General features: G+C 41.3%; 1 long non-coding RNA gene across 3 annotated transcripts in view; it reads left to right on the top strand.

The window, feature by feature from the left end:
• LOC103349875 (uncharacterized) overlaps nt 1-25,922 on the top strand; it is a 154,626-nt gene that overhangs the window by 4,653 nt on the left and 124,051 nt on the right. The window contains exon 1 of one of the 3 annotated variants that reach the window (XR_011388549.1): nt 14,372-14,876. The exons of the other annotated variants lie outside the window; for them this stretch is intronic. This is a non-coding gene — a long non-coding RNA (uncharacterized lncRNA). Of the gene's footprint in view, nt 1-14,371; nt 14,877-25,922 lie in introns of those variants that run through there. 3 annotated transcript variants of the gene reach the window in all.

Raw genomic sequence — 25,922 nt, 5'->3', positions numbered from 1 at the left:
TGGCAAAACACAATGGAGAAGAACTAAGGTTTGAATTAGAGCTAAATTTGTCTTTGCCCCTGCCCCCTCCCAAAGACCTCATGATACATGTATGAAAAATAATAGAAGAGACTCATGAAGCATGAAGTTTCTTAGAGAAAGGTTATTTTGCTTTTGGCATATATATATATATATATATGCCAAAAGCAAACAAAGAATCAGTTTGATAATGCTTATATTCCAACAAGATTTTTTAAAAGGTCTGGGTACCAGATTACTTTCTGTCTTCAGGGTGACTCCTGTGAGCTGATGCTGGTTATGCTCCTTTAATCAAGATTGGCTCTGGGAAGGGCATCAATGCTACTTTCTGTAATGGCTCTAAGTTGTTTGGAGTCAAGTTTGGGAGAAAAAAAAAAAACTGTGACTACTAGGAGGCATATTTGGAAGTAGAGAAACTCTTTTCTTTGGGGGCTGTTGGCATTTATCTCTTTTTTCTGCATATACCTTCTACACGTGTGAGGTCCCAGAGTCCATAGGTGGGCACACCCTTGAGGGTCATCCATGCCTACCTCCCTCCTATTGGCAGCCTTGAGTTTAAGGTTGCATACATTTGGGCATCTTCAGTGGTCATGAAAGTGTCATTTGTCTTTGGACAGCTTGGACTCTAACAGATTCTTTTCATTGATCGCAAATCTGTCATATCAGGTGGTCAACTCTTCTGGCTGGCTTGGAGTTGTCTTTTTTTTAACACTGAAAATGTTGCATCCTGGGTCATCCCCAGTCCTGGGAAAACCAGAGCAGTTGCTCACTCTGCCTCTAATTTTCTTCTGTTAGTCTTCATCTTCATATTTTCCTATGTAGACAAGTGCTTTGTTATTATTTTTCCATATAACATTCACAATGACATGGTTAAGCCACTTTCTCCTGCTCAAATCCTCTTTTACCTGACATGGCTTTAGACTGTTTGATTTCACACTTGTTCAGCTCAGAAGCTGCTGCCCCTCTCCAGGAAGAGCTTCCCCTTGCTGTCCAGATGTTCTTGTAGAGGAGGAGGCTTTCACTTCCTTCTCCATGGGAGGGTGCTTGAGTGTGAACACTTGTGCTTGTCCATCTGCTTTCTCCCTTGTGCCACTGAGGGGAAGAATTGCAGTTAACCTAATTTTTGAGAACCAGACATTCTTTGGGCCAAGGATTTCACAGAGATTGGGATTCTTTTATCCCAAAAGGGATCCAGGGGCTCTGTCTTGTATTTTTTCTTTGCTTGCTTTAGAGCCTTGGCTCCACACAAAGGACACATCATCTGTCTTTCCTCTCCCTGCTTCCAGGCAGTGACCATAGTCCAGGCAGGTGGGAGCCTGACTTCTAGGGGCAGCCAGAAAATTCTATGATTTTGCTCTGAATTCCAATTTCTCTGCTTCCTTGGTTAGTAGACCAGTTTAGCTTGATACATCTGTTTTTAACTTTGAGTGCGTGGGGAGGAAGCGCCCCCACCATTTTCTTCCATTTTTCTAGGGATTCCCAACAACTTGAAGGTACACTTAATATAACAATAAATTGAATTATTTGATTTCTGGCTGAATTCCTAAAGTCTTTTCTTTATCCTTTCCAAAAGTGGAGGAAGGGTGGAGTGAATCTTTGACCTTTAAAGTCCATTAGCCACTTTACAGTGAGTGCCCAGAACTGCGTACGATAATCCAGTCATGAGTACTTTCATTGTTGTAGATATAGCACTTCTTTAATCCCCAGCCTGTGATCGCATCAGTTCATTTAAAGACTTCATTCCCAACTCCTGATTTTCTTACTGATAAGTAAAATCCCTTCAAGGCAACTGTTTTCCCCCGTACTTCTGCATTGGTTGTTTGTACCCAAGTCCAAAGGTTTGATAACCTCTGTGCCTGCCTTTCACTTCTCATCTCACTACTGTGAGGCTCCTGGCTTTGAACACTCCAGGGCAAGAACTGCCAGTAAAGTTGCTGATGAAGACTTCCCGGGTGACAAAGATCTTTATCCTTGGTCTTCTGCCTCATCACTATTCACTTCCTTCAAACCAATGACTTTATCTACACCTATATGTTGATGATTCTCATATCGGTATCCATTGTCCAGACATCTCTAATAAGCTCCATATCCATGTATCCAGTTGCCAGTGGGGCAGCTCCTCCACTGATATTTTCCTTATATCTTAAGTTCAAAATACTCCAAGTTAAAGTCATTATCTTGATATATGGTTTTGGGTCTTCTCTATTAGTATTTCCTTTTTCAGAGACTGTACCAGTATTCACACAGTCTCCTAAACTATAAATCTGAATACTATTCTTAATTCTGCACTTTTTTATTCTGTATCTTCAGCTGGTCCATTAATCCAACATCTTTAATGTTTTTTTGCAATTATCTGTTGCTTTTCATCCTCATTGACACCACTTACTGTGTCCTTTCTCACTGGTATTATTTCAATAGCTTCTGACCTATGTTCCCTGCCTCCAGTCCTGCCTGCCTCCTTTCTCTACATTGTTGCCAGAGCAACCTTTCTGAAAGGTAAATTGTACTGTTTTTAAATGCCTTGAATTGGCCTCCATATTTTCAAAATGTAGATCAGATGTCTTTCATGATGTGTTCTTTGACTATGCCTTAGCTTCATTTTCTACCATACGCCTTGCCTCTCATACTCTCCTTCCCACCATTTTTGATAACATGCAAGTCAGAGAGTGTTATACTGTTCCACACACAGTAATGTTCCCACATAGTGTTCCTTCTTCCTGGAGTAAATTCATCTTTTTCCCCACAGTGAGTCCCAACCCGCTTGCTCCGCAGGATCATATGAGGAGTTATTCTCATCTTCATTCCATCACCACCCAGTCTGCATTTTTGATGCTTCTATTCGAATCTAATTAAAGCTTATGCATAAATGTTTGGACATTGCAACTTCCCACTGAGATGCTTAAAAGAAAACCTGTGGGTAGGGTGGAGAATTTCCTGTGGAAATTTATTTATTTATTTGAAAGGCAGCGAGACACAGAGAGATATTTCATTTGCTGTTTCACTCCCAAATGCCCACAAGGCTGGGCCAGGCCAAAGTTAGGAACCAGTCACTCCATGCACCACAAACAAAATATCTGCACCATTAACAAAAACTAGTATATATCCAATGGATACAATATATACCAAATTATTTTCAAAGGATTTTCCACTTGCTTGTTATAGAGTGTTCTTAATAGCTTGCTCAAGAAACACTGGATTGGCAAAACCAAGCACCAGAGCTTCACAGTGGAACTGCTAAGGTCCTAAGTAGCCACAAATATTGTTTATTACATTGAATTATTGAATGTAAACTAATTGAAAGAGGGAATAGCTGCCTAAAACAATGATTTTTGAGTTTGGAATTATTGGTCATAACCTATTCTTTCTAGCATTCAGATGTTGAACCAGTTATCAATTGCTGCTATTCATTTGTGATAATAAGATTCATTCATCAAGGTATGAGAGGAATATTTTTTCTTTTTCTCAATATCTAGAGAATGGATTTTCAAATATCATTAACGAGGGCTGACATTGTGGTTCAGTTGGTTAAGTCACTGCTTGAGGTGCCAACATCCCATATACATGGGAGTGCCTGGTACAAGTCTGCTGCTCTGTTTCTGATTTAGCTACCTGTTAATGCACACCATGAGAGGCTACAGTCCCTGCCATCTGTGTGGGATACCTGCATGGAGTGACTGGTGTGACATGGAGTGACAAGGCCCAGTCTTGGCTGTTGTGGGCATTTGGGGAATGAAACAGCAAATGGAAGATCTCTCTGTGTCTCTTTGCCTTTCAAATAAATAAATACATAAAATTTTAAAGCTATATATCCTAAAAGGATTTTATTCCATTAGAATCTGAATTTAAGAAAATATAAATTATTAATTTTTCCACTGGGAAGCTCTCTGCAGACCCAATCCTAGTGGTAATGTTAAAGAGAAGTTTCTGTGTAAGAGTTGATGAGCTGGAGGGTATACAGAATAACCTAGAGCTTCCAGCCTGTGAGTTAAGAGCCAAGGAAGGGAAGATTACAAGTTCTATTCATGCTCTTTTAGCATAAACATTTTAAAAATATTTATTTATTTATTTGAAATGCAGAGTTTCAGAGAGAGAGAGAGACAGAGAGAGAGAGAGAGAGAGGAGAGAATCTTTCATCCACTGGTCACTCCCCAAATGGCCACAATGGCTAGAGCTGGGCCTATCTGATACCAGGAGCCAGGAGCTTCTTCTGGGTCTCCCATGTGGATGCAGGGGCCCAAGGACTTGGGCTATCTTCTGCTTCATTCCCAGGCCATAACAGAGAGCTGGATCAGAAGTGGAGTAGCTGGGTCTTGAACCGGCATCCATATTGGATGCCAGCAGTACTGGTGGCAGCTTTACCTACTGTGTAACAGTGCTGGCCCCTAACATAAACATTTTTAAAGTTCACCAGTAGTGAGGGTTATATACAAAGAGGAGTAGAGTTCTGAATAAATAAAAGGTCATTTGTTTTTTACAAATGAGACAAATATTTCACAACCAGCTAGCCAGTATCACACCTAGATTTAATAAAGACTAACTAGTACGTTCTCAGGAACTGAAAATCACAAGTGAGAACAAACTAATCTCTTTCTTGAATACAGTTTATAAAACAGAGGAAAGTAAGTCTCCTGGTGCCAGTTGGAACCTGAACTTCTGCAGGCTCTACCAGAATCATGCCATAGGTGAATCTATCCTCAATGATGCCTAAATGTTTAACATTTGATTAACTAAGGTCATAAAAATTGCATTTAAGAATATTTAATTAAAAATCCATATCAAAATGTATTTTTTGAAAAGATAAAATATTTAACTGAAAAGTCTTAACAAAAGCACATGCAAGGGCTGGCGCCGTGGCATAGTGGGCTAAGCGTCCACCTGCAGTGCCGGCATCCCATATGGGCACTGTTTCAAGTCCCGGCTGCTCCTTTTCTGATCCAGCTCTCTGCTATGGTCTGGGAAAGCAGTGGAAGATGCCCAAGTGTGTGGGCCTCTGCACCTGCATGGGGAGACCTGGAAGAAGTTCCTGGCTCTTGGCTGTGGATCGGCTCACCTCTGGCTGTTACAGCCATCTGGGAGAGTGAACCAGTGCATGGAAGACCTTTCTCTCTGTCTCTCCTTCTCTGTAACTCTACCTGTCAAATAAATAGGTAAATAAAATCTCTCTTTTTTTAAAAAAAATCATATGCAGGGGCACTTCAAAAAGTTCATGGAAATGAAATGACAAGATGCTTATTTTGGCCCCAAAATATTTGCAATCCATTTTTTCCCATAACAGGAATTTCATTAATATTATGAAGATCTTTTGAATGTATGGATTTCAAAATTATTTTATGCCAAAATGAACTTAACTTTTCATTCTAGTTTCCATTAACTTTTTGAAGTACCTTCATGTAATATGATCTTAGTTGTAAGAGATGGTACACATGCCCAAAAAAGCATTTAATTTTGAGGATTTAAAGTGAGGAGAAATTTCCAAAACCACTTGACCATGCTTCAAAATCCATTCTAAGCTAGAAGTGAGGTATGGTGTAGTCTTGAAGAACGCAGCTCTCTAAAGTGGGTATGTGAATGCAACTTTCCTTAGGCATCGCTCATGTGCAAAATCAGTTTCTGTTTTTGAGGATTTCTGATAAGGAGTTTTCTACAGGACTGCCCACTGTTGATCCTAGAAGAATAGCACCAGAGGAGATGGCTCTCTGCCACACTGACCCTGGCAGAGCATGGTACTCTGTGGGTAATTAGTCTGCAACTGTACTGTGATTGTTTGTCTGTCTTCTTCACTGTACAGTTGTGCTCAGTATTTCCAGATGAGCATGTGTCTGGAGAAGCACAGGGCTTCTGGCTGCTTCGTGGGAGCAGCCAGATACTAGAATTGATACTAGAATTGGCTTTGGGGGTGAAATCATGACTTTTCTTTTGTGGCTGTCTCTGGTATGGGGGAGCGTGGAGGGAAGGGTGGACATTCTTGATGTTGCTGCCAGCATATGTATATGAATTTGTGTGTATGTGTGTGCTCATGGGTGCACTCAACGTGAAGATGATGGAGTGGTTTGGTATACAGAACTAGAGGGTTTGAATGGTGTGGCTGGACATTGCCCTCCATGATCTCGTGTAATGGAAATAAGAAAAGCAGCGTTTTGTTGTCTCAGGTGGAGGGGACTGATGGTGGGCTCATTTGAAGCTCTGTGTGCTGTCAGAAATCAGGCAGCACACGAGGCAGAGCAGGCCCAGGGCTGGCCCTGCTAGGTCATGAGTGAGTAAAGGAGTGGGGTTGTGTGTGTGCTTCCAGCTACTCTTGTGGGAAACCCTTGCTGACAGGACTGCAATAGGAAACTATTAGGGATTCTAGGCCAGTATCCTTTTTAGATGTGCACGAGGAGAACAACCTGGGGAATCCACAGTCAGCTGGCAGCAAGTTTCTCTTCTTGGCCAAATCAGACCTGGGTGAAAGCTGTACTGCACTGCACAGCACTTTGTAGCGCACAGCACTGTGCACACTTTCAGCTCAGCTTCGAGGCTTTGCCACGTTGCAGCTCTTTACATGGAAGCCGATTGTCATACGGACTGCAAACGTGTTTTTGAGGCTGAACTTTCCTATTTCTTCTTTACAATTTCTTGAAAAGACTTAAAAAGGTTAAACAGTTACTATATGACCACACAGTAAAAAGCCTAACACTGTTTAGGGTAAATAAGGGAGTCTTTATGAAAATACTATGATGCATATACAGTGGTTTCTGCATGAATCAAATTGCATGCTTTCAAAACATAATTGATATTCTTAGGTGGGATGATGGCTTGGTTCCATCAATACACTGAATGGACTATGCCAGCCAGTAAGAGATAATGATTAAATCGAAAGAATGACACCAGCAGAGGAGGACAAATACTCTGTATTAGAATACTGGCATGAACTTGAGTTTGGGAATTATTTAGAAACTTGAAACTCAAAAGGGATTGCTAGGGAGTGCATATGAACACATATAGACAATTTATCTCAGCATCTAATAGAAACTGCCTTGCACGGGTTTAGGTAGATGGTAATTCTTAGGCGGAATTGTGTATATCTGTTAGGAAGATTATGATAATTTTCCTGGTTTTGGAAATAGTGAATAAAAAAAGACCACAATTCATAAATGGAGGCTCTCTTTTTTCCCTTTCCCTTTTTCTTAGCATGTATTTTTTAAAAAGTAACTATTTCAGAAAGCACAATGGATACAATTTATTGATAGAGTGTGTGGCAGGAGAATATTTCTTTCTGAGTTTATAGTTCCTGTGGGAAGGAATGCAAAATTCTTCTAGCTATTGAAAAGCATTGGAGTGTGATGGCAGAGCTTAAATAACGTCCCGTTTTTCGTCAAGGAGGGGTTTCAATATGTCCCTTGTGTACCATGCTGAAAACAAATATACAAATACTTACATGACATTGGGCTGTCTTCCTCTAAATGTTTTTGTTCTGTCACTGGTGTGAATGAAAAAAAAAAAACAAACCTCTGGTAATTCATGAAAATCACATTTCTCCATTTCTTTTCAAGTACAAGTTTTGTTCCAGAAACATATTCAAAGTGGAGAATAGGACAAAATATGCTTTATGTTCCCATTCATCTTTAAAATTACCTCTCGACACTGTTAACTGGCGAACGGACAATTACTTGGCACATCACCCATTCAGACACCAACCTTGAAAGAATTAGAGGAAATCCTCCTTCAAGGGTGAAGTGTTCTTGAACAATCATTGGAAGCATTAGATACACATCTATTTATTCCTGCTGTCACAGGCATGCCACCTCCTTGCTCACACACGCTCATGTGTTATAAATAGTTTTGCTGGTTTCGAGTTTCCTGTTTTATTTCCACCATCATTGCTTCTCTGTGACTTAGATTGGAGAAGCAGAAGAATGAGATATTCCACACACATGGAACTCAGGTCTCCTCAGAGCATTTTTCTTGCCTGTTTTAGAGCTTGGTTACATGACATCAGAAGTAACCAATATAATTCTTCAAATGTCTTAGGCTCTACTGAAGATAAAAGGCCTTGGTTTAGCTTAGTTTTCTCTTCTTGATGAGCAAAAGATATTTTCTGAGCATAGTTTATAGATATAAAGAATAGCATTTTGGGGCCAGTGCTGTGGCTTAGCGGTGGAGCTGCTGCCTGCTGTGCCTGCATCACATGTGGTGCCGGTCGAGTCCTGGCTGCTCCACTTCTGATCCAGGTCCCTGTTGATGGCCTGAGAAAGCAGTGGAAGATGGCACAAGTGCTTGGGCTCCTGAACCCACGCGGGAGGCTGGGAAGAAGCTCCTAGCTCCTGGCTTCAGATCGGCCCAGCTCTAGCCATTGCGGCTATTTGAAGAGTGGACCAGTGGATGGAAGACCTCTCTCTCTCTCTGTCTCTCCCCATCTCTCCATCTCTCTCTATAACTCTGCCTTTCAAATAAATAAATAAATTTTTTTTAAAAAAAGAATAGCATTTCTTGCAGTTAAAATCTAGGCCTCACCTATGCTTAAGTGATAGAATGCATGCCTTGCTTATTTGGGGACACTATTAGTTGGCATTCTGGATCCTGAGGGGCCTGGTAGAAATATTGTTTTCAGTACACATACGGGTACATACACTGACTATCTACTAAGTGACAGTCTATTAGTGAGGAGAAGAATGGGTGCAGAATCCTGAAAGCTTCCTGAGAGTTTACACATTACATCCACACTCTCACACCCGTTCCCTGTCGCCTTGTGTCAAGGAACATCTGGGACTTGGTCCCCTGAACTTACTTCCTTGGACTTGCCTCTTCTCTGTCTTCTCCCTGGCCTTGGCCTTGGTGTTTAGTCCTCCTCTTGCCTCCCAGCATGTCCGTATTCAGCTTGATTGCTCCCCTTCAATTAGATGTCCTTCCGCCCTGCGTGACCTTCACCTTGGCAAGGCCTAAGCTCTCACTTCTCCTTGCTCATCACTGGTGACTGCCCTTACTCATGGGGGCTGGGCCAGGGTCAGAGCTATGGGAAAGGGACGCTGTAGAGAAAATAACATGTTTGTTCTTTTCCCTCCTTTGTTCTAATCTGTGAGCTGCATGTAGAATACTGGTGTTCTGTGGGTGCCTGGAGGGAAACAGATTTGGAAGGAAGGGATTTCTTACTGACTTACCTAGAGTTGAAACTCTCTTTCCTTTCACTCAAGGCTACCATGCACTTAATCTTTAGTGTGCCTCAGTGGCTTCTGTGTCTCAGTGACAATTTGAGAAATTGAAGTAAGATCTTATTCCTCATTTGCTATCCATGACAAGCTCAACATCAAAGGCATGGCCTACAGATTATCATCCCCAAAGCAAGCCAATGTGAAGGGGGGGGGATCAGGAAAGGCTGCCCCCGAGAGATGTGCTCACAGGTGCTTGCTCTTTGCCAAAGCCTCTGGTGGTTTACACCGTACCCCACCATCCTCCTCTGAGGGACAGAGGTGTATGGGGAGGAGCGCTCTGGCAAACCAACTCAGGGCGCACTTGCTGTTATTACAAAAATGGGTTTCAAAGCTTCACAGGATTTCCAGGTTTCAGAGTTAGATTTTAGCATTCTATCCCTTCAAAGATTATGAATGAGAATATCTTCTGAAATATTCTAATAAGCAAAAATCTTTTGAACATATTTTTCAGACTTTAACATAAATGATGATGGGGAGGTCATTGCCTTGACAGAGGTTTTTGTTTGGAGTCTGAGAATTGTTAGGGTGTTGTGTAGTTCACATAAGTATTGAATCCACTCATTTTTGTAGCACAAGAAACAAACAAAAAAAATCCACTAATGCCTTCTTAAAGGCTCACACCAATAATTTTATTCAAGGTGAGAATACATTTAATTGTGTCATCTAAAGTTTCAGATTAATTTTGCTTTGCAAATATCTTTCAAAAGAATATTTGTTTGTTTGAAGCTTCTGGTTGATTCAAAACTCATTTTGTTATAATTTCAAAGGAGCTATCATTTTTTATTTTTTACCTTACCTGTGGCACCAAAGATATTAGCATTCCTGTGCAGTGATAGTAATGCCGGGTTTCTAGTGTGAGAAGCATACTTATGCATGATGCAGGTCCTTTCCTTCAGCTCTAGTTGTAGGATTACTTAGCAGTATGGAAACTGCTGTTTAACTATAAACTGATGCAACTCTGAAAGAGGACGGCCCCTGCCAAAGGGTACGCTCTGCTTTGGTGTCCTCAACATGGTGAACCACGCCCATGCTGGTCCAGACTTTTTACTGTAATCTAAATTTCTTTAAAGATATTTATTTATTTGAAAGGTAGAGTTACAGAGAGAGACAGAGCAATGGGGAGAGACAGAGAGAGAGATCTTCCAACTGCTGATTCACTCCCCAAATGGGTGCAATGACTAGGGCTAAGTCAGGTTGAAATTAGAAGTCAGGCGCTTCTTCTGGGTCTCCCATGTGGGTGCAGGGACCCAAGCACTAGGATCATCATCCACTGCATTCCCAGGCACATTAGCAGGGAGCTGGATAGGAAGAGAAGCAGCCAGGCAATGAACCAGTGCCCATATGGGATGCTGGCTCTGCAGGAGTCATCCAGAAAGGGAGAAGGTAAGAGGGCGGTAGAGAAAATGAGGGAGAGAGGAAAGGAATAGCATTATGTTCTTAGAATTATATCCACAAATCACATTGAATCTGTTAAAAACTAATTAAAACTAAAGTTCAAAAAACAAAAAAGAATAAATGATATAAAGTTTAATACTATTCAACCATTAAAAAGAATGAAATCCTGTCTTCTGCAATAAAATGGATGCAACTGGAGACCATTATGCTTAGTGAAATAAACCAGACCCAAAAAGACAAATATCATATGTTTTTTTTAATTGGTTGTAACTAATATATAGAGTAAAAAATAATAAAAATTGACAATACTGATGTTTCAATGATTCCCTACTAATTTCATGGAAATTTGCTATGTGATACAGGCTGTGCTAACTTCAAGAGACAGAGAAATGAACAAAAATATTAGAAACTGCACATGGGTGTTGGTTTGAGTCCCAGCTGCTCCATTTCTGATCCAGTTCCCTGCTAACACACCTGGGAAAGAAGTAGAAGGTTGACCAAGTACTTGGGCCCCTGTACCCATGTGGGAGACTCAGATGAAGCTCCTGGCTTTGCCCCGGCCCAACCCTGGTCCTCGTGGCCATTTGAGGAGTGAATCAGAGAATGAAATATGTCTTTCTCTCTATTATTTTCTCTCTGTAACTCTGCCTTTCAAGTAAATAAATAAAACAACTGCTTTTATGAACCTGTAAAACAACCATTGAGAGGAGTCAAAGCCAAGAATCAAAATCAACTGTTGATTTGCTCCAGATATATTTGTATTTTCTTTTTTTCCCCAATGAACTTCTGGCTCCACATGAAAACACTGGCTCTCACCATCTGGGCCCCCTGTCATGTTTGATGCTTTTCCAAACTCTGGTCCAGGCACTCAGAGTTTCACATGCCTTACCACTTTCAGTTTTGCTCTCTTCCTTGTCTTCTGAGTCCTCCATTGCTTCAGGCTGCAACTTCATGCTGGTGACCCTGGCCCCTCAAAACCTGCACATTCTTCTGTTCCCATGTCCTGACAGTCTGAGACCCATGCAAAAGTCTTGGGATGTTGCCTGTTTGGCCACAGCTTCTGTGATCAGACTCTGCTTGGAAGTGTTGTGAGAATTTTTATTTTTGTGATCTCAGGAGGGGTAATTATATGGAAAACTTTTGGGAGAGTTTTGCTGAAATATCATGATGGATATTCAAAATTGAAGAGTCAATAACCCAGGACAATAGAATGGCAGAAGAAGATCTGAAAAATGTTTGATTTGTTCTCCTGACGGTTTCATTTCTTAGAAATCAAAAGGGGAACTGCCACCCTAGACTTAATTCTGATGACGAGGGGAAGCTAACTGCTAAAGCGGAAATGACTATATTATATGTAATAGCCAGGGGGAAAACCCTGTATCTAGGAAGAGGCAGAGTTTTGTAATTTTCAAACATAAGATTCTAGAGGGGATCCAAGATGTCTGAGTGGCTGTCAAAAATAAAATCAAATAAGGCCTGCGCTGTGGCTCACTTGGTTAGTCCTCCTATGGCGCCGGCATCCCATGTGGGCACTGGGTTCTAGTCTCAGTTGCTCCTCTTACAGCCCCGCTCTCTGCTGTGGCCTGTGAAGGCAGTGGAGCATGGCCCAAGTGCTTGGGCCCCTGCACCTGCGTGGGAGACCGGAAGGAAACACCTGGCTCCTGGCTTTGGATTAGTGCAGCGCTGGCCGTGGTGGCCATTTGGGGAGTGAACTAATGGAGGGAATACTTTTCTCTCTGTATCTCTCTCACTGTCTATAATTTTACCTGTCAAATAAATTAAAAAAAATCAAATCAAATAAACTGAACTAAAATAAAGTTTTGATATTTTTGTGACAAATGATTCTTCTAATCATCTGCAGAAGTATGGAGCTCTCAAGTACGTGCATATTTCAAAAATATGTGATCCAAAAGCACTGTATAAATCGATGCCTGAAATCTAAAGGGTTGATCACAAGTAGTTGTTTCATCACACAGTACCTTCTCCAATCACCTCTGTTCTGTTTCCCTTATTTGCTCTTTAATACTTCCTCTGGCTTTTGCAACCCTTCCACCTGTGAATTCACCCATGCCTTTTAGCTCCTGTATTTGTTTCTTGGAGGTTGTCTTATTGGATTTCAACCTATTTCAAACCTATATTTGCATGTGGGCTCTTCCTCCCTCATGGCCCAAGTGTACTCCTGGCTCTACACATGGACCACTTTACTTTCTTCTTCCTCTTCCCTGACCCTGCTTCCCAATTATGGTGGTCAAGAGCCTCCATAGCAAGACTGCAACCTTGGTAGAAGTTGGAATAAACCCTCCCAAAGCTTTCTGTAGTGGTGACTTCTTCCCATCAATTCCTATTGCTCAAGCCCCAGATTTTAAAAGAAATGATGAGAGAGAGAGAGAGAGAGAGAGAGAGAGAGAGAGAAAGTTTGATCTTCCTTCTGCTGGTTCACTTTCCAAATGCCTGCAGTAGCAGAGCAAAGTCAGGAGTCTGGGACATCCATGTGGGTGGCCGAGAAACAGGTATTTGAACAGTTAGCTACTGTCTCCAGCAGGAAGCTGGCTTGGACATTGAGTAGGGACTCAAACTCACACTCTGACATGGTATGTGCTGTTCCAAGGGGCATCTAAACCACTGAGCCATGATACCCACCCCTGCCCCAGATTTTTAACCTTAGCAGAACACTTATTTTATTTTATTTTAAAGGTTTATTTATTTACTTGAAAGAGTTATTTACCTGAAAGTCGAGGCAGAGAGAGAGAGAGGTCTTCCATTTGCTGGTTCACTCCCCAACTGACAGCAATGGCCGGAGCTGTGCCAATCCAAAGCCAGGAGCCAGGAGCTTCCTCTGGGTCGCCCATGTAGGTGCAGGGGCTCAAGGATTTGAGCCATCTTCTACTGCTTTCCCAGGCGATAGCAGAGAGCTGGATCAGAAGTGGAGCAGCCGGGACCCGAACCAGCACCGATATGGGATGCCGGCACTGCAGGCGGTGGCTTTATCTGCTATGCCACAGCGCCAGCCCCAGAACACTTACTTTAAAATTAAAAGTTACTGTTCAGGAGTGAATTCACTCACTTTACAAAGTACAGAGGGATCAGAGTCCCTTTAGGTATCATCTTCTCAAGTGTTTGTTTACAGATCATTAAATATTTAACTTAGTGAGAAACTAAAAGCTGAAATGTTCCAAACCACTGCTGATTAAATAGCAATCTGGAATTAAGATAAGGCAAATCTCAAATGCAAATAACAATAAATTCTAAATGTTCATGTTATCAGAAAATAAGTTAAAATACCTGACTATCCGGCTCGGCAGCCAAGGTCTTGCCTTTTCTGGCATCAGAGAAAAGTGTTGCACCATTTGCTAGGACCTCCCCAGGTTAGGGAATGCCTGCTCCATTCTCACACTGGCTTCGCTTCCTGTGCACTTCCAAGTTCTCATTCCTTCTTTTGTGTCTGGATACAGAAGATTGAAGGAGGAGCTCATTACCAAAGATGAATATTACTAAAGTGGTTAAAATATAATTAGCAAGTCTAAACCTCACCGTGATAAAAAAGCTAAAGACATTAGAAAATGACATTGAAAACTTTAAGTTAGAGAATCAGGAAGAGATAAGGCTTGATGGTGTACAAATGGGTGGTATCTTACTCAATGACTGAGAAAACAGAACAAGTCTACTTTTAATTTCAGCTTTGTCTTCTCTGTCTAGAATGATCTTTCAACTACAAAGAGCAGAGCAAATACAGTTAAAGAAGAACAGAAACCCTAGATAAGGGAAGTGATAGTGAAAAAATGCTTCACTGCCTCAAAGTTGTTCAAGTCTCTGGGTTAACTATATTTAAACAGAATTACAGTGCTTACTAGTGTGACTGTTGGGGCTACTCCTGATAATTTTGGAGGACTAACGAAGAGAGATACACAAATCCTGGGACAGGCAAATGTGCTATTTATGATTAAAGGGAGAAAGTGGATTTCAGACACTAAATACTTGTGAAATTGAAGTCAAGATCTAGAAAGGCAAGTGATGACTCTGAGTAGCAGCGTGGGTATGGAAAGTAATTGACTTCCTTTTTTACACGTATTTAATTTCTTTTTATGGCAGTTACTAGACAATCTGCCATTATTTTTTTTTGATCCATGTGTTCAATAAACACATACCTATTAAGTATTTACTTGGCTCTGAGGCTGAGTATGGGAGATCAGAGATAATCAGACCCTGCTTCTGACCCTGAGAGTTCCAACTTTATTTGGGAACACACATGGAATTGAGAAAGAGGAACAGCTCTGGGTGAGTAGACAATGAGTTTGGTCTTTGGCTATGATGATTTTGAGTGTCACGGGTCTTCCAAGATGGGATATCTAGTGATCATTTGGAGATATTTGGAGCTTTCTTGGGGAATTTAGGTGGTAGTAGGTAAGACTGTGGTCATGGGTGGGTAGGAATGTGGAGGATTGAAAGGGAAGTGTACCCTAAAGGCACTTGGATCTGGCTGAAAAGCCCATGAGAGTATTTCAGGCATGGAAAGCCAAGACACTCTGGCAAAAAGATCTCTGTGAGTGAGATCCCAGTGGAAAGAACAGGTCTTCAAAGTAGGAGGTACCTTTCTCTGAAGGGAGGAGAGAACCTCCACTTTGACTATGACCTTGTCTAAACAAGATAAGAGTCGGAGAACTCAAGGGGCTTCCATAGCCTTGGAAACTCATGACTGGAGCATAGGGTGATTACTGATGCCATAAACAGGAGTGTCAATTGGTAAAGTCAACAACAGGAGTCACTGTGCACTTACTCCTCATGTAGGATCTCTATCCTTAATGTGCTGTACATTGAGGCTTAATGCTATAACGAGTACTCAAACAGTATATTTCACTTTGTGTTTCTATGGGGGTGCAAACGATTGAAATCTTTACTTAATGCATACTAAACTGATCCTCTGTAAAAAAAAAAAAAAAAGAAATTATCAATTCCCAACTTGACTCTCACTGGGATTAAACATGACAATAGGTCTGATCTGATTTCATCATCATTTAAAAAAAATCATCTATTATTTTTCACTTTATGTTTCTGTGTGGGAGCAAACTGTTGAAATCCTTACTTAATGTATACTAAGCTGATCTTCTGTATATTAAGATAATCGAAAATGAATCTTGATGTGAATGGAAGGGGAGAGGGAGTGGGAAAGGGGAGGGTTGTGGGTGGGAGGGACGGTATGGGGGGGAAGCCATTGTAACCCATGAGTCGTACTTTGGAAATTTATATTCATTAAATAAAAGATAAAAAAATATATATATATCCCTAACCATTTCAAATTCAATCTACTTGACTTATTATTCTTCTTAGGAGTATGTTCTGTTCCCACAATTATGTAAGAAATGCAGTTAATAAAACAGTACTGTTTACTTAAAAATAAAAAAAAAACAATAAAAAAAAAAAAAGAAAGGGAAGTGTAGGGGAGAGACCCATTCATGGGACTGAGACAGTATTAGCAGGAAGGTGGGAGAAAGACCTTGCAAGGGAAGTGAGACTGTCATGAAGGCAAAAAGCACAGCTGTTACAAAGATGGGACCTGCGAAGTCCTCTATTGTCAAAAATAGATCATAGGGCCGGCGCCGTGGCTCATTTGGCTAATCCTCCACCTGGCGCCGGCACCTCGGGTTCTAGTTCTGGTTGGGGCACCGGGTTCTAGTCCCAGGTGCTCCTCTTCCAGTCCAGCTCTCTGCTGTGGCCCGGGAGTGCAGTGGAGGATGGCCCAAGTGCTTGGGCCCTGCACCCCATGGGAGACCAGGATAAGTACCTGGCTCCTGGCTTTGGATCGGCACAGCGCCAGCCGTTAGGGCCATTAGGGGAGTGAACCAACAGAAGGAAGACCTTTCTCTCTGTCTCTCTCTCACTGTCTATAACTCTCTCCCTGTCTCTCTCTCTCTCACAGTCTAACTTTGCTTGTAAAAAAAAAATAGATCATTGACAATTTTAGCAAAGCCAGGTCATTAGAGTGGTCAGGACAGTAGTCAAATGCAGCAAATTGAAGTGCAATGAGATGTGGTAAAGCAGAATAGTGGAAAAACATTTCTTACGGGCTTGGCTATGAAAGTTAGGATGGGACATAGAGGAAGAGTCTGTTTATGACAATAGAGATTTAAGCATTCATAGTAGATTGAGTATTTAAATATAAGTCCCTTTTTAATATTTAGGTGATGGCCGGCACTGCGGCTCAATAGGCTAATCCTCCACCTGCAGCGCCGGCACACTGGGTTCTAGTCCCAGTCTGGCCGCTGGATTCTGTCCCGGTTGCCCCTCTTCTAGTCCAGCTCTCTGCTGTGGCCTGGGAGTGCAGTGGAGGATGGCTCAAGTCCTTGGGCCCTGCGCCTGCATGGGAGACCAGGGGAGGCACCTGGCTCCTGGCTTCGGATCAGTGCGGTGCGCCGGCCAGAGCGGCCATTGGAGGGTGAACCAATGGTAAAGGAAGACCTTTCTCTCTGTCTGTCTCTCTCACTGTCCACTCTGCCTTAAAAAAAAAAAAAAAAAAAAAAAAAAAAAAAAAAAAAAAAAAGAAAGAAAGAAAAAATATTTAGGTGAGGTACTTGGTACTTTAAATACATTATGTTATTTAACCTCCATGACCATTCACAAAGGAAGGTATTGTCATTGACAGCTTATAGGTCAAAATACTGAAGCTTTGGGAGATGGTAAGTCGTTGCCACACAATGAGAAGAACTCAACAGAGATCCAAATAGACTTCTTTGGCTGCAAAGCTCTGTTTGTGCTCAGTATGCTGAACAGTGGTTCTCAGGTTTTAGCAAGTATGAGAATTCCTTGGAGAGTTTGTGAATTCACAGGTTGCTGGATCCACCAAATTTCTGATTGAGTCACTCTGGAGTCAGGTCTGAGACTGTACATGGCTAACTAGTTTCAGGTGACACTGATGCTACTGGTCTGATGACCGCATTTTGGGAACTGCTGGAATTTGTTAGAAAGGAAAATTCTTGGGTCCAAGTCCTTTGTATTTTAACTCACCTCACAGTTGACTGATGCATGCTGAAGTTTGAGAACCAAGATGCTAGGAGGAGGTGGGAAATGAGGCACAGGGCAAAGGTGATGCATTAAGGACCTAGAGGAGATGAGAAGTTTTGGGACTCGTGGCACAGGTGGATCTTGGCAGAAGGAATGATTCTGATTCTCAGTGGAGGAGGAGGATGGGGATGAAGGGTGGAAGAGGGGGCATAGTGAGCATGTGTATATGAGAAAGGACTGAACTGTGGAAAATTGAGAGTGGTGGTATGGCTTTCTGTGTTTGTGTGTTAACAAGACATTTTCTTGCATTTCTCTTTTTTAAAAACATTTACTTATTTATCTGAAAGGTAACAGAGAGATAGAGGGAGATAGTGTGTGTGTGTGTGTATGTATGTGTATGTCTTTTACCCCCTGACTCACTTCCCAAATGCCCACATCAACCCGGGCTGAGTCAGGCCAAAGCCAGGAAACCACTGCAAGTCTCCTACGGGATGGCAGCAACTCAAGGACTTGAGCCATCATCAGCTGCCCTCTGGGTATATTAATAGGATGTTGGTTCAGAAACAAGAGTAGCTGGGACTGGATCCCAGGCACTCTGATATGGGATATATGTGTCTCAAGCAAGGACTTAACCCACTTGTACCATAATACCCACTCCATTGCGGCCTCTATTGTAGGATGGTGAAGAAATGGGACTCAGTGAGATTGTACTAAGTTACTTTGAAGCTGGCTATCTTCTCTCTAAGGAGTATGCCTCAGCATTCTGTCATACTTTTATCAACCAGTAGCAAAAAACAGGAAGCACACTCATCACATCCGAAGATGACATGAAGCTGGGAGCAACAACTAATTACTTGGATGACAGAGTCAAGACTCAGAAAGCTACTGACAGAGTGGGATGATGGGCCAAAAGAAGCAAGATGAAATTTAATGGGTATAAATATAACCTCCTCCATTTAAACTTTAAAAATATGAAAATTACTAGTAGAGGGAAAATTTCTGAAACTGGAGGCCAAAAGCTCAGGCAGCTCAGCATGTATTAGCATTATGGCTATCTAGTTTAGTCCTTAAGTTTGGATTTGATAACAAGATTATTGCCTTACACCAGTTGTATCCTGGTAAACTACCTCTGGTGACACACCTCTGGATTTGTCCCTGTCCTCAGGCTCCTGAGCTTGCTTTTTTCTGTCTCTAAGTTTCTCTGCAATTAGGGTCAGGCTTTACCCTTACCTGTTTTTCCTGAGCTCACAGTCTTGGCCTGGACTCCAGTGCCACACCTGTCCAGGATACCAGCACCTGATCATGGTTGACTTTCTGTATACTCTCCACACATCTCCAAGTCTTGATGTGTTACCTCTCTGTGATGCACCATGACTGTTAGCAAAATTAACTAGGGTCACTGACATTTGGGAGTACTTCTGATGCCACCTGTGCTTGTCTGATACCACTTCCTCATGTCTTCTGCTGTTCGATCTACCCCAACGGTGCACGAAAAAAAAAAAAAATACAACTGTAGAGAATTTTAACAAAGTTTCATCTTGAATGAGAAAGCTTTAGTTTCAATTTATGTATTATTGCTGACAAAAATATAATCTTGTACCCATATTACCCTGTAAAATTTATGAAGTACTTTCATGTACTTTTTTTTTTCATTTAAATTTGACCATAATCCTATAGATAGGTTTTGGAATCTTGGTTTTATAGCCAAGGAAATGGAAGTTGAGAGTGGTGAAATAACTTGCCTGTAGCCATACAGCTACTAATTGGAAGAACCGAGATGAAAATGCAGGTCTTCTGATGCCAGCTACCCTCTCCCAGCTGCACCTGTTCATCAACTTATATACAAACTCATGTTTTCTCTCAATTATTAGCCCTTTCTCCAGAAATATATTATGAGGATGTCAAAGACATAATGGCTCCAGTACATTCAAGCACTGCAAGGCTTTGAGAAGGGACTATTATGTGTAATATATCAGTTTTTCATTATTAAACACATTAGCAACTATATCACTACTTAAAACTTCTAAGTAACTTAAATAGATAATTGTCTTAAGGAAACAGAAATGTAGCTGAGTCAGCGTGGGGACATCATTTCTGTTTCTTTTATCTTTGATTGAGCCCTCATTTGTTCATCCTTAGACTCTTGTGTCAATGACTAGCTGGTGCACCTGGTTGCCTTCACTCTCCAATTCTAGTTCATTCTGTGTCATAGTAGGAAGTGATTCTGTTAAAAATTGCTTGTATTCTTGTAGCACTTTGGATCAAATGCTTACATTGGCTTCCTCTTTCCTGTAGCATTAAGTTTAAACTCCTTCCCTTGGCTCTCAGTGCCCTTTGCAATTTGACCATATCCAACTTGGAAAACAAATTCCTCAGTAGACTTGCCTCTTCTTCTATTTTACCCATGCTGGTTACTCTTCATGTTTCCTGAACTCCTGGGATATAATCTGTTTCTTCACGCATTTTTATTATCTACCAGAGGGAGCACATTGTGCTCAGCACTGCATACTTAAGTGCATATAGTGGCTGATTTAGCTATAAAAGCATTTGCCACCCAAAACAAGTTAACTGCTGTGCAAAGTCAGATTCTTGAGCATGACCTGAGAAATTTTCTTTGAAAGAGCACAGATGTGGAGGTTAAAACCAATAATAATAATAATAATAATAATAATGAAAGAACCCAATGCAGAAGAGGATATTGTTTGAAGTTTATAAAAATTGTGCCATTACAGAGATCATGGAGCTTCTTTATTCTAGATTTTGCAGGGATATGAAGTCAATTATTTTAGGTAAGAAATATAGTATAGTAGAAAGAACAGGGGTTTGGTATTAAAACATCATGTCTAAAATTTAATAATCTGTTATTGGATCGATTTTTGCCTCCCCAAACACTCGTTGATATCATCTCTGGAGTTGGAATAATGATACTTACTTAGATGTTCAGTTGTTGAAAGGAGTAGCGAGTGGAGGGAATTACCCATGTGTGTACAATATTCACCAATAGTGTGTTGCTTAATCAAGACAACTGTTATTGTAAGGAAATGCACTTCAAAATGTTCACGGAAAAATAGACTTCAAATATAAAAATAAGAAAAAATCCTTTACTTTTCAACATAAAGCTTCATCAACATACTTTTGTAAGTGATGATATCAGCTAACTGTGCATACCTAAAAACTGAGGGTTCTGGGAACTGAGCCATGCTGATTTTTATCACAACTAACTGAAGAAAAATGGATCTTCTTTTTTTATTTTCTTTTTTTAATTTTATTTAAGGTATACAGGATTCATGCATTTCATATATTCAGATTTAGGAACATAGTGATACTTCCTACCCTACCTTCCCACCTGCTCACACTCCCACCCTTCCTCCTCCTCCCTCTCCCATTCCCACTCTTAATTTTTTTAAAGATTATTTACTTATTTGATAGGCAGACAGTGAGAGAGAGAGAGAGAGAGAGAGAAAGTGAGAGAGAGAGAGAGAGAGAGAGAGGTCTTCCTTCTATTGGTTCACTCTCCAAATGGCTGCGATGGACGGAGCTGTGCCGATCCGAAGCCAGGAGCCAGGTGCCTCTTCCCGGTTTCCCACATGGGTGCAGGGTCCAAGCACCTGGGCCATCCTCCACTGCTTTCCCAGGCCACAGCAGAGAGCTGGACTGGAAGAGGAGCAACCGGGACTAGAACTGGCACCCATATGGGATGCCGGCACTGCAGGCGGAGGATTAATCTAGTGAGCCAGGGTGCCGGCCCCATCCCACTTTTAATTTTTTACAAAGGTGTACTTTCAGTTTACTTAATGATCATAAAGTTAACCCTACGCTAAATAAAAGAGTTCAACAAATAGTATGAAGAAAAAAAAAAAAACAACTGTTCCTCAGCAGAAGAGACAGGGCTATAAACAATCATCTCAGAATGTCCATTCTACTCCAATACATTACAGTTTAGGCACTCTATCAGTTACCTTGGGTCAGGGAAAACATGATATGTTTTTTCAGGACTGACTTATTTCACTAAGTATAATGGTTTCCAATTACATCCATTTTGTTGCAAATGACAAGATTGCACTTTTTTTTTATTTTTATTTTTTTTACAGCTGAGAGTATTCCATAGTGTATATATAACATAATTTCTTTATCCAGTGAATAGCTGATGGACATCTGGGTTGATTCCATATCTTAGCTATTGTGAATTGTGTTGCAATGAACATGGGGGTACAGATAATTCTTTCATTTGCTGATTTCTTTTGGTTTGGGTAAATTCCAAGGAGTGGGATGACTGGGTCATATTCAGATTTTTGAGGTGTCTCCACACTGTCTTCCACAATGGCTGCACCGGTTTACATTCCCACCAACAGTGGATTAGGGTACATTTTTCCCTATATCCTCACCAGCATTTGTTGTTTATTGATTTATGTATGACAGCCATTCTCACTGGGGTGAGGTGAAACCTCATTGTCCTTTTGATTTGCGTTTCCCTGATGGCTTGTGATCCTGAGCATTTTTTCAAGCGTCTGTTGGGCATTTGAATTTCCTCTCTTGAAAAATATCTGTTTAAGCCCTTTCCTTTTAAACTGATGTGGATGGCCTGTCACTACAGGCATCGTGTTCATCATCATCTTGTTCCTTCTAAAAATGACTTATCTACTTGTAAACTGTCGGTTTCTTTGGTGCAATTCCCTTATAAACTTTGGGTAAAGCACTTATGATTTTACCACTCTTCCATCCCAGGTTCATCATAAGTTTGATGCTCTTATTTCATTTTTAGCATCTGTGTTGGTCATATAGGAGCTATTTTCCAACTGATGTCTTATCCTTTTTATTGCTCAGACTAGAGCCTTTTTAGAGATATTATAATAAAACAAATTCATTTTTCTGCAAAAAATTTTTGAAATCCACACATTGTTTTTCATAATAAACATTTTCCATGAATTTTCTGAAGACCCCTCATACAATTTCAGATGTTGTGGTATTTGAGAATTCAAATCCGCAGCTATTTAATCTTGTTTTTCCTTTAAGAAATATTATATAAAACAAATGACTCCCAAAATAAACACACATGGCCATTGCCTTCAAAACCCACATTCTGGCCTTTCTTTGGGAGTTCTAAGTCCTTTCCCTTAGGCAACAAGGAAGAGACCAAAGAAAGGGATTTTCCTTAATATGGGCAAATCTTTAATCTGCTAAATACACTACCCTTCCACCTTCAGTGCGGTTCTCCTTGGGCCGATGTGAGGTGAACAGGGGCAGGGCAGTGGAAGTCTCCTGGCCTGGGTGAGAGAGCTTCTAGCTTCCCTAGACCCTGCTGGTATTAACTTTTTCACAAACTTAAATTGCATAATTTTCCTTTGATTTCAAGGAAGAAATAATCAGCCTTTCTTGGGAACAGAACTTCAAACAATTTCATGTGGAATCTGTTAATCCCGTTTTTATTTATTTGAAAGCAGAATTATAGAGAAGAACCACACACACTCACATACACACACAGAGAGAGAGAGAGAGAGAGAGAGAGAGGCCGGCACCGTGGCTCACTAGGCTAATCCTCCGCCTACGGCGCCGGCACCCCGGGTTCTAGTCCTGGTTGAGGCACCGGTTCTGTCCCGGTTGCTCCTCTTCCAGTCCAGCTCTCTGCTGTGGCCTGGGAAGGCAGTGGAGGATGGCCCAAGTGCTTGGGCCCAGCACCCACATGGGAGACCAGGAGGAAGCACCTGGCTCCTGGCTTCGGATCATAGCGACCACTTGGGGGGTGAACCAGCAGAAAAAGGAAGACCTTTCTCTCTGTCTCTCTCTCTCTCTAACTCTGCATGTAAAAAGATAGAGAGAGAGAGATAGAGATAGAGAGAGAGAGAATCTTCCATCCATTGGTTCACTTCCCAAATGGCCGCAATGGCTGGGACAGGGCCAGACTGAAGCTAGGAGTCTGGAACTCCATCTTAGTCTCCCGCATGTGTGCAGGGGCCCAGATACTTGGGCCACCTTCTGCTGCTTTCCCAGGTGCATTACCAGGCACTGGATCTGAATGGAGCTGCAGAGACTTGAACTGGTGCTCAAATTGGATGCCAGTGTCATAGGTGGTGACTTAACCCACTGCCCCACAACACTGGCCCTGGAATCTGTTTATCTTTGAAGAATTATTGATTTGTAGATTAAAAATAATAATTTTGGGTCATAGTTATATAAAAATTTTAAAAATAAACTTTATATCCTTTATAAGAGGACATTGTAATTGCTTAATTCTTGCAAAAATTAGAATATACTACTTATTGAATAAAACAATTGGAAATTATATGTTACAGCCTCTTTGAGAAAGAGTGAAAGGAATGAGAGAAGAAGTGAGAAAACAAGGAGACAAGGTAATGGAGAAAAGAAAGAAGTTGGGAGGGAAGAAAAAGAAGGAGAAAGAATGGAGGCCTAGAAGAGAGAGATGAGATTTGGTGGACAGGAGTGCTGGTCTGTGGGGCACAAGTGGGCAGAGTGCAGGCTGATATCTTCTTCTGCTTTTTCTGTTTTAGGCAGGTTGCACTCCAACCATAAAGTGTTGTTTCTTGGCAGTTGGACTGCTGTACAGAGAACACTTCTTGTTGTGTGTAGAAACACTTTTAGCTCTTTTCTTCATCCTTGTCCACAGGTCCTAAGGTCACTGTCATATCTTTCTGACCCTTCATTCCATCATAATTTTGTCCCATTGACACCAAGGCAAGCCACCCCGGTGAAGTGCCAAAACCAGACGGCTTCTCCAGGAGACAGTTACAAGGCACATCTGCCATAGGGGAGGGTGCTGAGGTGGAGGGCGGGGTTTGTCTGGAGTACTGTGTGCTCTCTGAGGTATGGAGACTACTGGGTTTGATGAACCTTCTTGCAGCATATTAGATGTTCAACTGACAATTTTAGGGAAATTCTATGGACCCAATTAAATTAGCACAGGCTTCATCTGGCTGAGAGGTTCCACAGCCTGTCCAAGATCAGTAAGTGCACAAGTCTTTCCTGAAGTGTCAGGCTGTTCCTGGGAGCACAATGAATGGGCAGATGGCAGAGAAATTCCTGAGCCCAGAGTGGAAATCCTAGATCTGTTGCCACTATTTTGCAGCAAGACTTGGAGAAAGTGGTTTTAAATTATTCATGGCCTTGGGTTTTTTTCTTAAATTCCTTTATCTGATTAGAAAACTGGACTAGGTTATTTCTAAAATTCTGTTCAACTGTAGAATTCTATGAGATTTGATAAGTTGATTTCTTCTTTCTTACTGTAATCATTTTGGTGATACTCTATGAAGTGATTGCTTAGTCTTACTGACATCCGGGTAGAGAGAGTTCATTGTAATATGTTAACTGAGAAGACTTTCCTGCCCCATGACAGGCTAGAAAGAGCAGAGGAAGTCATAGGTCTAGAGAGAAGAGCAAAAGAAGGTGTGACTGTGACCTGCATGAAAGTGACCTGTGGGGTCTGCTGACCAAAGACCCCAGGAAATGAATGCAGGGCATTTCAGCTGGTACTCAGATGACTAGACAACATCCCAAGGGGAGAGACCTGCATTGAAAGGAATTTGAAAGCCAGCACTAGAATAAATGGGAGAATTCAAAACAGATGTAAAGTTATAGGAAAACAAAGGAAAGTGCATTGCTTTACATTCAACTTTGGGGCTTAAGAATTTGAATCCTCAATGTAATAAGTAAACATTATTAGACAACTTCCTTAAATGCACCTGTAGTCAATTGAATGACAACCCTCCAAAACATAGCTGTGTTGGGTCCACACAACACATCCCTGGACCCTGTGATGTTAATCTACTTGGGAAAAAGGGTCTTTTCAGATGTAATTAAGTTAAGAATTTAAAGGTATGGGAGATCATCCTGATTGTGTGGGCCCAATGTTCGAAGACCAAGCCTCCTTAGGAAGGGCATATGTAGGCAAGAAAGAGAAAATAGTGTCCTTGTGAAGGCACAAGTGTAAATGGCTACAAGTCCAGAAATGCAGAGATCTGGCTGAAGCTGGAATAAACAAGGGTTAGAATCTCTCCTTGAACTGCTGGAGGATGTGTGCCCCTACTGACATCTTAATTTTGGATTTCTGGTTTCTAGAACTGTGAAGGAATAGATTTCTGTTGTGTTAAGCAACCAAGTTTGTGTTAATATGTTTCAGCAGCCATAAGAAACTAATACAATGCCCAAATTCGTTTCCATAAAGATTTGTCTCTCTGAACAACCCTGTGCAAACACTCTTTGTTATACCCAAAGGTGAATGTTCTTCACATATTTGAAGGTTGACTTAGAATGACAGAATTTTAAAATAATGCAAGGTCTTTGAGATGGTCCAGTTAGTTTCCACATGAGGAA

The sequence above is a fragment of the Oryctolagus cuniculus genome, chromosome 5 (genome assembly GCF_964237555.1).
Source record: "Oryctolagus cuniculus chromosome 5, mOryCun1.1, whole genome shotgun sequence".
Lineage (NCBI taxonomy): Eukaryota > Metazoa > Chordata > Mammalia > Lagomorpha > Leporidae > Oryctolagus > Oryctolagus cuniculus.
This window is presented reverse-complemented; position numbering and strand designations above follow the sequence as displayed.